The sequence below is a fragment of the Chiloscyllium plagiosum genome, chromosome 7 (genome assembly GCF_004010195.1).
Source record: "Chiloscyllium plagiosum isolate BGI_BamShark_2017 chromosome 7, ASM401019v2, whole genome shotgun sequence".
NCBI lineage: Eukaryota > Metazoa > Chordata > Chondrichthyes > Orectolobiformes > Hemiscylliidae > Chiloscyllium > Chiloscyllium plagiosum.
In genome coordinates, this window is record NC_057716.1 from 32,331,896 (window position 1) to 32,347,233 (window position 15,338).

Sequence of the window (15,338 nt, forward strand, 5' to 3'; positions counted from 1 at the left end):
GAGGCTGAGGGGTGACCTTATAGAGGTTTACAAAATTATGAGGTGCATGTATAGGATAAATAGACAAAGTCTTTTCCCTGGGGTCGGGGAGTCCAGAACTAGAGGTTTAGGGTGAGAGGGGAAAGAAATAAAAGAGACCTAAGTGGCAATGTTTTCACGCAGAGGGTGGTATGTGTCTGGAATGAGCTGTCAGAAAATGTGATGGAGGCTGGTCCAATTGCAACATTTAAGAGGCATTTGGACGGGTATATGAATAGGAAGGGTTTGAAGGGATATGGGCCGGATGCTGGCAGGTGGGACTAGATTGGGTTGGGATATTTTGTCGGCATGGACAGGTTGGACCGAAGGGACTGTTTCCATGCTTTACATCTCTATGACTCTATGACTCTTTGCTTCAGATTTATGAAGGCTTTACCCATTTAGAAAGTAGTCCATGCCTCTGTCCTTCCTTCCAAAGTGCATAGCCTTACACAGTCCCACACTGTATTCCAACTGTCATTTATTTGCCCATTCTCCTAGCCTGTCCAACCCCTTCTGCAGCCACCTCACTTCCTCAACACTACCTATCCCTCCACCTATCTTTGTATCATCTGCAATGTTAGCAACAAATTCCTCAGTTCCTTAGTACAGAACATTATAATGTGAATATTTACAGTCCCAACATCTGTGGAACTCCATTAGACACTGGCTGCCATCTGAATAAGTTCCCTATTCTCTTCTTCTGCCAGTCAGCCAATCCTCTATCCATACCAGTACTTTGCCCCGAACAACTGGGCTCATATCTTATTTAACAATCTCCTGTGTGGCACCTTGTCAAAGGCCTGCTGAAAACTCAAATAGATTATGTTCCTTGGCTCTCTTTAGTCTAAGTTGCTCATCACCTCCTCAAACAATTCTAACTGATTGATCAGGCATGACCTCTTCTTGCTGAAGCCATGCTGACTCAGCCCAATTTTACCATGCACTTCCAAGTACTCCACAATCTCATCCTTTATGATGGACTGTAGACTTTTATTCAAAGAGGGAGGTGGAAAGCAGAAAACTGCAGGCCAGTTAACATCTGTCAGATGGCAAGTGATGGAAGCTATTATTAAAGCTTTATAGCAGGACTCTTAGAGAAGTTCAAGATAATCCAGCAGAGTCCATATTGTTTTGTGAAAGGGAAATCATTGGCCACAAACAGCACCATCTTCACAGGGCTCCCTCTGTACTGATTCTTATGATGTGGCTCTCTCTCAGACCATTAGAATGTCAGTACAGAGGCAATGCCACACCATCAGAAGATCAGAATGGAGACAGCGCCGCAAGTTGAAGAGTCACTATGGAGGAAGCACTGCACCGCCAGAGGACAAAACATGAAGGCTGCTACACTGTTGAATGATCACTTTGGGAAGATTCTCCTGCAGTCAGCAACACAATGAAATCTGGCTTTTGCCGGAAACGTCAATTTTCCTGCTCCTCGGATGCTGCCTGACCTGCTGTGCTTTTCCAGCACTATAATCTGAACACAATGAAGTTGTCTGGCAAGAGTGACCCTTGTTGAAGCACTCTGAGAAGAAGGTTCTGCAGTCAGTTCTTGTTGAAAAAAAATGCAAGGGTGAAACAAGTTCTATGGCTTTTAAGAAGCTGCTGTTGGGGATTATCTGTAAATTGCTATAAATTGGAAAAGGGTACTATTAAGCACCAGAAGTGAAAGTCAGGTGCAATATGATAAAGTCTTATAAATGAGTCAAAGGGAAAGAAAGTAAAATTAACATAAAAAAAGTAAACTGAAGAGTGAGGCAAGCTGTGGCAGGGGACTTAGTCCCATGTATTACTTGACCTGCAGTATATGGGAAATCTGAGATGCTCCGAGCAGTCTGGATGACCACACCTGTCAAGGGATGCACAGTTTAGCAATAAACCAGGAAACTACAGGCTAGTGAGTCTAACATCTGTGGTGGATACTTGAAAAAACTTCTGAGGGACAGATTCAATCTCCACCTGGAGATTCAAGGATCAATCAAACGTAGTCAACTGTGCTTTGTAAGGGGCAATCATGTCTAACAAATTTAATTGCAATTTTCAGGGAGGTGATCAAATGAAGGTAGTGCAGTTGATGTAGCTTACATGGCCTTGAGGAAGGTTTTTGATAAGCTCTCACATGCCAGGCTGGCTAAAAAGGTAAGAGTCCATGAGATCCAGAGCAATTTGTCAAATTGGCTTAGTGGTAGGAAGTAGAAAGTGTTGGTCAAAGGTATGTTTCTGACTAGAAGCCTGTGTCCAGTGGCCACGAGGTTTGGTGCTGGATACTTTTTGGTTTGATTTTGTACATCAAAAAGCTAGACATGAATAAAGGGGTATGATCAGAAATTTTGCAGATGATGGAAAAATTAATAGGGTGGTAACTAGCAAGAAGGAAAGCTTTAGACTGAGGATGACATAGATGGGCTAAACAAGGGCAAATGAAATTTAATGCAGAAAAGTGTAAGGTTCTGCATTTTGGGAAGACTAACAACGCAAGGAAGTACATGTTGAATGGTAGGACCCAAGCCGTATGGAGGATCAGAGGGGCTATCAGAGGTATGCATGTTCATAAATCCTTGAAGGCAACAGGGCAGTAGATTAGGCAGCCTTTATTAATCAAGGCATTGAATACACGACCAAAGAGGTTATGATAGAGCTGTATTTAACTGTGGTTAGACCATGGCTGAAGTACTGTGTGCAGTTCTGGTACTACCAGGATGTGATTGCACTAGAGAGGGTGCAGAAGAGATTCACCAGGGTGTTGCCCAGGCTGAAGCGATTCAGGATTAAAGAACGACTAAATAAGCTGGGGTTGCATCCCTTGGAGCAAAGAAGGCTTGGGGTGGATCTGATTAAGGTCTACAAAGTTCTAAGGGACATCGACACCACAGACGGGAGAAACTTGCTTCTGAAGAGGGGGTCAGTAAACATGGGGAACAATTTTCAGATAAGGAGGTGTAGAAGAGATGTGAGGAAAATGTTTTTCACCCAGAAGGTTCAGAGTATGTAGAACTCAGTACCTGAAAGAGAGTGGTAAGGGTGGGACTCTTAAGAGGCAAGGACTGACTAGGGATAGTCAACATGGCTTTGTGCGTGGGAAAGCAAGTCTCACAAACTTGACTGAAGAAGTAACAAAGAGGATTGATGAGGGAAGAGTGGCAGATGTGATCTATATGGACTTCAGTACGGCGTTCAACAAGGTTCCACATGGAATACAGGGAGAACTAGCCATTTGGATACAGAACTGGCTCAAAGGTAAAAGACAGATGGTGGTGGTGGTGGAGGGTTGTTTTTCAGATCGGAGGCCTGTGACCAGTGGAGTGCCACAAGGACCGATGCTGTGTCCACTACTTTTCGTCATTTATATAAATGATTTGGATGGAAGCATAAGAGGTACAGTTAGTAAGTAAGATGACACCAAAGGAGGGCTGGTGGACACGAAGGAGGTTACCTCGGACTACAAGAGGATCTTGATAAGATGGGCCAATGGGCTGAGAAGTGGCAGATGGAGTTTAATTTAGATAAATGTGAGGTGCCGCATTTTGGGACAGCAAATCTTGCAAGACTTATCCACTTAGTGGTCAGGTCCGAGGGAGTGTTGCTGAACAAAGAGACCTTGGAGTGCAGGTTCATAGCTCCTTGAAAGTGGAGTCACAGGTAGATAGGATAGTGAAGGCGGCGTTTCCTTTATTGCTCAGAGTATTGAGTACAGGAGTTGGGAGGTCATGTTGCGGCTGTACAGGGACATTGATTAAGCCACTTTTGGAATATTGCGTGCAATTCTAGTCTCGTTCATTGCTGAAGGATGTCGTGAAACTTTTGAAAGGGTTCAGTAAAGATTTACAAGCATGTTGCCAGGGTCGGAGGATTTGAGCTATAGGGAGAGGTTGAATAGGCTGGGGCTGTTTTCCCTGCTGCGTCAGAGGCTGAGGGGTGACCTTATAGAAGTTTACAAAATTATGAAGGGCGTGGATAGGGTAAATAGACAAGGTCTTTTCCCTGGGGTCGGGGAGTCTAGAATTAGACAGCATAGCTTTAGGGTGAGAGGGGAAAGATATAAGAGAGACCTAAATGGCAACATTTTCACACAGACAGTGGTATGTGTATGGAATGAGCTGCCAGAGGAAATGGTGGAGGCTAGTACAATTGCAACATCTAACAGGCATCTAGACTGGTATATGAATAGAAGGGTGGGTGTATGAATAGGGAGGGTTTGGAGGGATATGGGCCAGGTGCTGGCAGGTGGGACTAGGTTGGGTTGGGATATCTGGTCATCATGGACGGGTTGGATCGAAGAGTCTGTTCCATGGTGTACATCTCTATTACTCTATCTATTTAGATGAACATTTGAATATACAAAGTGTACATGGCTACGAGCCAAGTGCTGGAAAATGGGATTAGAATAAAGGCATGTTTGATGACTAGCACATACATGATAAGCCAAAGGGCCTCAATTTGTGCTATCAAAATGCTAAGACTCTATGACTACAGTACGAAAGGAGCATCAGACTGCTGGAGGGTCAGTGCGGAGGGAGTGCTACAGAGTCAAAAGGTCAGCTTCTGAATCAGATATTAAGCTGTGACCCACTCTGCCCTCTCAAGTTGGATCCAAAAACTCCAATGACTCTTTCAAAGAAGAGTTTCCTGGGCAATATTATCCTTCTGAGAACAGCTTTATATAGCTCTTTGGTTCACCACATTGCTGTTTGTGGGATCTTGCTGGGCATAAATTGACTATCATGCTTCCCACATTACAACAGTGACTACAGTTCAAATGTGGTTTATTAACTGTAATGCAGATTGAGATGTCATGTGTGGTTATGAGTGGTACTACATATATGCAAGTCTGTCTGTCTTTCTTTTCAATGTTGGAGATGTAACCAGTCAACTCTGACTCTGAACATTCAATAATGACTCAGGTCAAAGATCAAATTCCAATTCATGCTGTGTTCAGTAACAGGGTTTTACTGTGCAGGTCACAATGAGATAAAGATGGAGAATACTCCAGGTAGCAGCCATACTGCAGCTTTGTCTGCCCAACAAAGTCACCCAGACACTGGTACCTTATCTACTGGTGAGCAACCACCACAATGTACTACCCTCACCCTTTACAAAGACATAATGACAGGGGAAGTCTCTTCACTAAGACAAAGCCCTGAACGTGGTCACTGCAGTCAACATTATCAAAGCCTAAACACTGCAGTCAGAGCCAAGGGCAATTGCCATATCAGATCCTGACCACTACTTCTGTTATGTGGTCAGAGCCCACAGGAATTGCTGGTGCCACTTAACATGTTGACTCAATCACAAACCGATCATCCTTCTCTCAGTGTAAACATACAGAATGATTACAACCTCGATTACGTTGATTTCCAACTCTGATGCACACTGAACTCCAAATAGTATATTCTCACGGTTTCTTGGCTACTATCCACGCCTATCAGTGTGCAGCCTGCCGCCCAGGCCTTAAATGCTGGAATTCTCTTCCTTTACCTGCCCACTACCTTCCTTAAAGGGGCTTCTTACCAATTTGACCAAGCCTTTGGTACCTGTCCAGAAGACTGTATTCAATACTTCAATGCTGCCTGTGGAAAGAGGGGTGCATGGTTGGGGTAGGGAGGTGGAGAGTAAGAGTGTCAGAGAGAGGGTGATGAAGAATTGATGTCTTCAGGGAGTGAAGTGTTCAGGATTTCAGGTGGGTGATGGTTCAGGTCTTTTAGATGAGCAGGCAGCTGAAGGCAGATCAAGACAGGTTATGTTTGTTGATCAATCCCAGGGACAGGTTCTCTCCTGTCTGTGCTTTTCTGGTTGTTTTCTCCACTTTAGGAACTTGGATCATTTTCTGGAATCAACAATAAGTGGTTCAGTTAACTGACTTCCTTTCACTACATAATGTACCAACTTCTAGTGCAGGAAATGACACTTCCTTTAGTTTCGGAAAGAAAGAGCGGTTTGGCCTGAGGCTGTGAGACTGAGGGAAAACAAGGCCCATTTCTCAGCAGCTGCCTGAGGTGGTGGGATGAATCATGATTAAAACAACGCAGCCCTCAACACTGCAGCGCCTCAGGCTGCTAAATATAGACAGATCAAGTAGGCCCTGCTGCTCTTTAACCTCAAAGCCTCCAAATGTTTTTATTTTCTAACTGCTTGCTCAGAGAAAAAAAAAGCTAACTCCTCACATTTCCTATTGTAGGGAACCTGGGTTAACACCCTTAAATGTACATCTCCCTCTCTGTCTCATCGTCAGTTTAACTCCAATTTTCCACATCCTTCTGCCTTTCCTTGTTTCAGTTACTCCCTTTCTTCCACCACAGTCCTCCCCTCTCACAGGCTTTCCCTCCCTCTGTCACTCTCTCCCTTCCTTTCAGTCTTTCTCTCTTTGTCTCTGTCTCTGTCTCGCCCCCTTTAATGGTTTCTAAGGGAACTGTTCAGAATGACTGTACTTTTTAGAGTGAATATCACAGGTTGTGAGGCAGTGAATGTGACCCACCACCGACACAACAAACAGTGTTGATGCAGCTAAAAGTACAGTTCAATACAGAGTAAAACTTCTCCTCACAGCTTTAAACACTTCTCAGCCAGAGAGTGCATCGGTTCAATACAGAGTCGCATTAATGTCAAACTAGGGTCAGGTTATGTAGTGGAATGACATTCAAGTGATGCTACCCTGTGGCTATACTGAACTCATTTCCCTCACAACTGGAAGCTTTAATTCCATTGGTCTGGGCTGAACTTTGGCCTGTGGCTCACAAGCTAACATTCTCTTATTCAGACAAGTCGCTGATCCAAAAATAGGCATGAGATCTTAGCAATGCAATGCCTGAGTTAACCAGGGTGTGACTGTGTTATTGAGAAAGCTGAATACTCTCAGCACAGCTACAGGAGCACCTCAACTCAACTTAGCTTAGACGTAGAGTTATAGTAGGACTTGGATAATAACTCCAGTAAAACGGCACTTACAGTAGCTACCCTGTGATCTGCCTCTAGTTAGTTCACTCTTAGTTATGATTTAAATTCACAGAGCAATGCCAGTTTCATAGAGCCCCAGGAAATGTGCATACTACACAGGAAAGATTTTATTACCAAAGAAAGAGTGCAATGAAGATTCACCAGATACGTTCCCAGGATGGCGACACAACCCTTGAAGAAAACCTGAGTTTTGAAGAATGAGAGGTCATCTCATTGAATCCTACAATATACTTGAATGGAGAGACAGGGTAGATGCAAGTAAAATATTTCCCCTGGATGGGGAGTCTAGAACTAGGAGGCAAAATTTAAAGTGAGAGAAATGTCATTTAGATGACAGAGATGAGATGTTTTCTTTTACTCAGAGGATGGGAAGGCTTTGAAATTCTCTATCCCAGAGAGCTGGGAAAGCTCAGTCTGACTATATTTAAAGTGGAGACTGATAGATGTTTAATTGACAATGGTATATAGGGTTATGGATATAGTGTGGATAAAAAGCATTGAAGTGTTCAATCAGCCATTCGTGTACGAAATGAAGAAATAACCATGATGGACTGAATGGCATCCTCCAATTCATACAACATGAAAGCTGCCCTCAGTCGAACTCATCCAGCTTCTTCAACCCCACCCAAGATGGCTGAATAAGCTCCCTCCTCTCCTGCTTTGTTCCTGGGACTCAGTTTGCATAGTCAGCCATCCTGTTAAGAGGCCCCCAACTTGCAAAGAATTTGGAGGTGCAAATTCAAATTCTTGTAAAAGAATGTTTGAAGATCAGGAATTGGAGTCGCTGATTTGGCATAATCAGCAATCTGGCACAAATCACATCTGAGATACTTTTTTATGATTTTCACACAAAAATATTAAAAAATCATTTTCCATGAACTAACACAATAAGGGAACATTTTAGAACATAATTCTGATTGCTATAAAAACACTCTTCAATATATCAAGAAAAGTTTGATGAACAGGTTAATCAAAAACTAAGCATTTTAAATCAGTGTTAATCAATTGCTTTTGAAATAGCCAGATTTTAAATTATAAAAAATGAGTTTTAAAAAGATGTAAAAGTGTTACTCAGATTGGTTTGGATCCTTACAAGTTGCTTAGTCAATATTTAAATGGATTTTGCTCAAAGCCATGTTGAAACTGCCTAAGCATATTTTGATTTGTTATGTGCCTCTCAAAATCTTTTTTCCACTCGGAGTATCTTCAAAAGCCTGGAACATTATGTAATCCTGAAGCTGATCCTTTCTCTGTGGAGGTATGACCTGTTAAGAGGGCAGTGCAAGCTGTCAATGAATCTAACTCATCAAATGACAAAACCTCATGCTGCATTGAGTGGAATTTGTGCTAAAACTTCAGCAAGCAGATGTGCCACTTACAGTATTATTAAGGGAATAGTCACAAAAAAAATCTGCCCAAATTAGCATGAACTCCAAAGCCAGAAATCAAACCTTGGTTCACTTGCCCCTACCCTGAACTCTGCCATGTCCTAATCTATCACACAGTGCAGTATTTAATTCCCTCCTATAATAAGCCAAAAATTGAGACCCTAACTGTGTAAAGGAGACCATGGCTCCTACTTAGTTCTCCACACCTTCACTTACCATTACCATCTTGAGGCAAAAGTGAGGACTGCAGATACTGGAAACCAGAGTTTAGATTAGAGTGGTGCTGGAAAAGCACAGCAGGTCAGGCAGCATCCGTGGAGCAGGAAAAATCGACGTTTTGGGCAAAAGCCCTTCAGCAGGCTCCATTCCTGACCTGCTGTGCTTTTCCAGCACCACTCTAATCTAAACACTTACCATCTTGAGCAACTTCCCCCATTGCACTGGCTGCACTGACCTAGAGCTCTATTGATATGATTCATCTTTTTCTAACCTCACTTCTTCACCATCTCATCGCAAGCACCTTTCCTGCAAATGCTCCATCTGCTTCAAGCTTCACTGCGCATAACCTAACCTATATATCATTCTCCTTGATCACCAACTGCAATTTACAATTTCCATCTGTTTGTTGGACATTACCCATCCATTTTTCTTTAACCTCTTGTATAACATTGAAGAGTTCAAGTCACAATGAATATGCATTCCTTTAAGCATGGGAGAAGTGAATTCAACTGAATTTAAAGATTAGATTAGATAAAAAAAAAGGAGAGTTGCCAAAAAGAACAGCAAACCTGAGGATTGGGAGTATTGGAATTTAAATGTGGGAGCGAATAACTAAGAAATTGATTTTGAAAAGAGAAAACAGGATATAAAGGAGGAAACTAATCAGAGACATAGAAACAGATCATCAAAAATTCTGTTCGTAAATAAAAAGACCTCAGCAAAAGTAAAGACGGGTCCCTTAGTTGCAGTACCAGGAAGGATTATAGCAAGGAATAAGAAATTGTCAAAAAAATTGACAATTGTTTTGTCTTCAGGGCAGAAAGCAGAAAAATAAACAAACATTCTGGAAATAGTGTTGAATTGAAAGTTTTGTGATATTAAGATATTTAAAGGAGATAAAACTAGTAACAAAAGAGCACTGGAGAAATTAATGAGATTATAAACTGAAGAATGCCTAGAATCGGATGACCTACATTCTCGAGTTTTAAAGAGGTGGCTACAGAAATTGTTCGCGCGTTGGTTTGGATCTTACAGAATTTATTTAAATTTGAATTATCCTCCTGTTGGAAGGTACAACATATAGTCAAAAAGGGAGGGAGGGAGGGAGAAAACAATGAAACATCAGGCAAATTAACTTGACATAGTCAATGGGCAAATGGTACAATTTCTGATTATGAACATGATTAAGAGGCCATTTAGTAAACCATAATATGATTAGGCAGGTTCAACATGGTTTTATGAAAGGAAAATTATGTTTGGCAAACCTGTCAAAGAGTGGTTTGAGGTTACAACCAGAAGACATTATTACACAGAATTAGGACTCCTGGGATTGAAGACAATTTATTAGCACAGATTGAGAGGTAGTCAATGGACAGAAGACTGTAGGAGCAGGAATAATTGTGAGAAATATGCTGGGTGCTGTAAGGATCAGTAGTTAGGTCTGATTTATTCCCTAACTATATTAAGGATTTAGTCAAGGGAACTGAACATCATGTAACCAGTGTCTGGTAAGACAAAATTGGTTGAGATTGTAAGTAGACTGCAAAGTGGGTAACTAGGCAAGAATATGGCAAATGTAATATCAAATAGCGAATTGTGGGTTATCCACTTTTAATCTGATTTTGCAACAGTAAAGGAAAACTGTCAAAGCCTATTCACTTTGGTTGGAAAAATGGATAAACAGAATACTTTGCAAATGGAGAGTGTTGGAGATGTGTGGTATTCAGGAGAGTCTGGGTTCCTTGTTCATGAGCCACAGCAAGTTAATGTGCAGCAGGGAGCAGGCAATCAGGAAAGTGAATGATATATTAGCTTTTATGACAAAGAGATTTGAATACAAGATTAAAAAGATCATGCTCAATTATTTGGGGACTGGGTGAAGCCACACCTAGCACAGTGTGTTAATTTTGGTGGTCTTCCCCAAGGATGTGTATTCATCTCTCATTTGGAAGTTTCACCAGACTAATTTCTGGGATGGTGAAACTGTCCCATGAAGAGAGATTGAGGAGACTGAATTTATATTCCTCAAAGTTTACAGGAATTAGAGGTGATTTCACTGAAACATGTAACATTCTCAAGAGTTTTAACAGGTTAGATGCTGAGGAAATGGTTCCCACAGCTGAGGAACACAGGGCCCCAGTCCCTGGGTGAGGGATCGGCCATTTAATACTGAGATGAGAAAAAATATTTTCACTCAAAAAGTTGTGAATCTTTAAACTTCTTCAAGGCAGAGAGTTCTGGATGCTCAATGTTTTGTACATGTAAGACAGAGGGGGATGTATTTTTGAAGACTGAGGAAATTAAGGAATATGGGAATAATCAGGAAGAAACACAGTTCGCAGAGAAGCCATGATCGTACTGAATAGTGGAACAGGCTTGAAGGTTTGAATTATCTACTCCAGTACCTATCTCTTATGCTCACATGTTCAAATATATAATAAAAATGTTCAAAGAAAATGAAAAGAAAACAGTGTTTTTCTCTCTGATTGCTCACAGCAGTGCCCAGGAAACCAATTTTTAATTCCCAGAGACTCCAGGACATTTATAGAGAATTGGCAACCCTGGCTGCCCAGTCAGAGGGCTCGGTACATGTTGTTTACCATGCACCTCCCCCTCACTTACAAACTGACACACACCCTGTTCGCACTCACTAGTATGAAGGCCAACTGAGATATAAAAATAGGCCTACTGCATTTTCTAAACTGACATGAGAGACAGAGAGAGAGACAGATAGATTCCATAGAGAGAAAGAGACAGGCAGTCAGAGATAGAGAACAGCTAACCAGAGGGGTACAGATCCCACAATGAGCAATGCAACACATACTCCGACACTTTACTGCTTTCACCACAAGCACTCACAGTGTTACAGTATTTACACTGGACTCTGTGAACACAATTAACAGCTCCACATGTGCAGCATGAGTGTTGCTGGGGCCAGTGAGGAGTAGGTAACATTCTGATTGCTGATCTGCCTCACAAGAGGGCAATCTAACTTTTTCCACCATGCCACCGATTCTAAACCATTGGCCTTCACTCGTGCAGTTGCATCATGAGTCACTGCAGTAGTTTGCAGCAAAGTTAAGTGAGGGACCTCACATCAAAGAATCCGAAAGGCATTTTGTAAACCCTTAAACTAATTCCTTGGCAATGTCTTCCTCAAGTTAAGTGAACAGCAACAGTTAATTGTTGCTGGAAGAATAAAATATACATGATACACAAAACAAGGGTGAATAATAGGCGTGGTACACCTGGTTTGGGGAATCATATATAAATGACACTCAAGAACTAAGGGGAGCTCAAAATACAATTGAAGTATGTGTAACACTTGTCTTAGGGATTAAGATTTACCTGGCACACAGGGAATGTTAAAAAATGCCAGACCTCAGGCTGAGTCTGGTGAGGAAGCAGAGATTTCATGCCATGCAACAGTCAGTGCAGTGCTCCAATCTGTCAATATCAACCCTACTCCTGTCCAAAAGTCTACTCAAATTGATTAATTCCTGGAATCCTGAAACAGATCGTTGCAGGTCGCACTGTAAACCTGTTTCTTTCACCAGCAAGGTCCCAGCACTAAGCTGACACACACCATCTGTGGAATAAATTCCCATTTAACTCCCTTTACACACAACCACACAACATCCACCTCCACCAACACCCCCCCCCCCCCCCCCCCCCAAGCCCTACCACCAAAATGTGCTAAAGTCATTTGAGCCAACTGATACTTGGGTACACTCCAACAGAAACTGCAAAGTGGACCAGCTATTCAACAATAGAATGGTTCAGTCAAATTCATTCAATTCTTATCAATCTTCCAAGGTTTTTGTACGTGAATCCCAGATCACTCAGACCCTACTTGTTAAAAATTATACCATTCAATTTCAATTGCATTTTCTCAGTCCTCCTGCCAAAAGATAACACTTCATAATTCTCAGCATGAAATTTCATCAGACATATATATGCTAATTTATCCAATCCATCTGTGTCATCTGAAAAGTTTGCAATGGTGCCCTGAACACTCAAATGATGATCATTACTTTTCATCAAAAAGAGCAGTAGTCTCAATCCTGATCCCTGGAGAATATGTCTGAATACATCCTTCCAGTTGGAAGAACAGCCATTCACCAATGCACTCTGCTCTCTTCACCTTATACAATCTCATAGCCAGGTGGAGAACAAAGGGCTATTGACATAGTCAACAAGAGTGACATGGAAAAGTCCAGAAGGTCAGGCAGCATCTGAGGTGCAGGAGAGTCGACGTTTTAGGCATAAGTCTTTCATCAGGAATGTGAAAGGGGAAGGGGGATGAGAGATAATTACAGAGATGGGGGTGTGGTGGAGTGGAGGGAAGGTAGGTGAGAATCATAGAATCCCTACACAATGTGGAAAAAGGTGGTTCGGCCACACCAAGTCCACACCAAAGAGAATCACACCTAGACCCATTCCCCTACCCTATTATTCTACATTCCCCTGACTAATGCACATAACCTATACCTCCCTGAGCACTAAGGGCAATTTAGTATGGCCAATTCACCTAACCTGCACATCTTTGGACTGTAGGAGGAAACTGGAGCACCCGGAGGAAACCCATGCAGACACGGGGGAGAATGTGCAAACTCCACACAGACAGTCAGCCGAGGCTGGAATTGAACCAGGGACCCTGGTGCTGTGAGGCAGCAGTGCTAACCACTGAGCTACTGTGTTGCCCATGGGAAGGTGATAGTGGACGCAGGTGGGGAGTAATTGTGATAGTTCAGTGGGGAGGGTGGAGCAGATAGTTGGGAAGGAAGATGGACAGGTGGGACAGGTCAAGGAGGATGGTGCTCAGTTGAAGGGTTGGATCTGTAATGAGGTTGGGGGGTGGGGGTGGGGGGGTGTAGGAGGAGGAGATTTGGAAACTAGTGAAGTCAATGTTCCTGCAGTGGGGTTGAGGGGATCCAAGGCGGAAGATGAGGCATTCTTCCTCCAGTTGATGGGTGGCTTTGCTTTGGCAGTGGAGGAAGTCCAGGACTTGCATGCCTTTGGGAGAGTGGGAGGGGGAGTTGAAGTGGTCAGTCACAGGGCGGTGGGTTGTTTGTTAAGTGTGTCCTAGAGATGTTGTCTCTAGTGTTCCATGAGTTGGCGTATTGTCTCCCCGATGTAGAGGAGACCACACTAAGAGCAATGGGCATTGCTTTGGCAGTGGAGGAAGTCCAGGACTTGCATGCCTTTGGGAGAGTGGGAGGGGGAGTTGAAGTGGTCAGTCACAGGGTTGTTTGTTAAGTGTGTCCTAGAGATGTTCTCTCTAGTGTTCCATGAGTTGGCGTATTGTCTCCCCGATGTAGAGGAGACCACACTAAGAGCAATGGGCACAGTATCTGAGGTGTGTGGATGTGCAGGAAAATCTCTGCCGGATGCGAAAAGGCCCTTTGGGGCCATGGACGGAGTTGAGGGGGGAGGTGTGAGTGCAGGTTTTGCACCTCCTGGGGTGGCTAGGGAAGGTGCTGGGTGTGGAAGGTGGATTGGCGCGGTGCATGGATCTAACAAGTGAGTCGCTGAGGGAAAGGTCTCTGTGGAATGTAGATTGGGGTGGGGAGGGAAATATATCCTTGGTGGTGAGATCTCACTGAATATATTTCCTTCTCCACCCCTGCGTCCAGCAGAGACCATTCCCTCCCCGACTTCCTTGTTAGGTCCATGCCCCCAGCAACCCACCCTCCAAACCCAGTGCCTTCCCTTGCCACCACAGGTGTATTGAAACCTACACCCACATCGAAGCCCTCATCTCCGTCAAAGGCGCCAAAGGATCTTTTCACTTCGATAGAGATTTTCCTGCACATCCATTCACCTCATCTACCGTGTCCAAAGCTCTTGGTATGGTCTCCTCTACATTGGAGAGACAGGATGGCAACCCGGTGAGTGCTTCAGGGAACATCTCTGGGACACACACACCAAACAACTCCAATATCCAGTGGCCGACCACTTCAACTCCCCCAAGGACATACAGATCCTAGGCCTCCTCCACCGCAAAACCAAAGCCACTTGCCAACTGGACGAAGTACGCCTCATCTTCCACCCTGGGACTCTTCAACCCCATGGCATCAACATCGACCTCACTAGTTTCCAAATCTCCCCTCCCCCACCTCATCCCAGATCCAACCCTCCAACTCAGCATTACCGTCTTGACCTGTCCCACATGTCCACCTTCCTTCCCACCTATCCGCTCTACCCTCCACCAACCTATCACAATTACCTCCCACCTACCTTTCCCACAGCCACACTCCCACCGCTCTATTTATCTCTCATTCCTCTTCTCCCCTCCATGTTCCTGATGAAGGGCTTATTTCCGAAATGTCGACTTGCCTGTGCCTCGGACGCTGCCTGACCTGCTGTGCTTTTACAGCGCCACCCTTTTCGACTTTCTCTTTTGTTTGCATACACTTGTTAACAGAATTGAAGCCTATTATATGGTACATTAGGGGTCTACTGAAATTTCACATAAATACACAAACTATCCTCATGACTGCTGCCATTTCATACATATCAGAAAAAGTTACTCAAGATAGAGCAACATATTACAAAGGAACAGAGAGAAAGGAAGAAGAGCTGGGGATGGGTGGGAGGTGGCATATGCACAGAAAGGTACAAATGTGTGTGATAGGGAGGAAGAGGGATGGAGAGAGTGAAGGAGAGATAGTAAGCAGGGAAGAGGGATTGGGAGAGCATTCTGAGGTACTGAGGGAGCACTTTCTGAGGTACTGAGGAAGCACTATCTGAGGT

At 43.5% G+C, this 15,338-nt stretch overlaps 1 protein-coding gene across 1 annotated transcript in view; it reads right to left on the reverse strand.

Annotated features, from left to right (window-relative positions):
* LOC122551917 (leucine-rich repeat flightless-interacting protein 2-like) overlaps positions 1-15,338 on the reverse strand; it is a 100,825-nt gene that overhangs the window by 76,067 nt on the left and 9,420 nt on the right. The gene's annotated exons all lie outside the window — the stretch shown is intronic.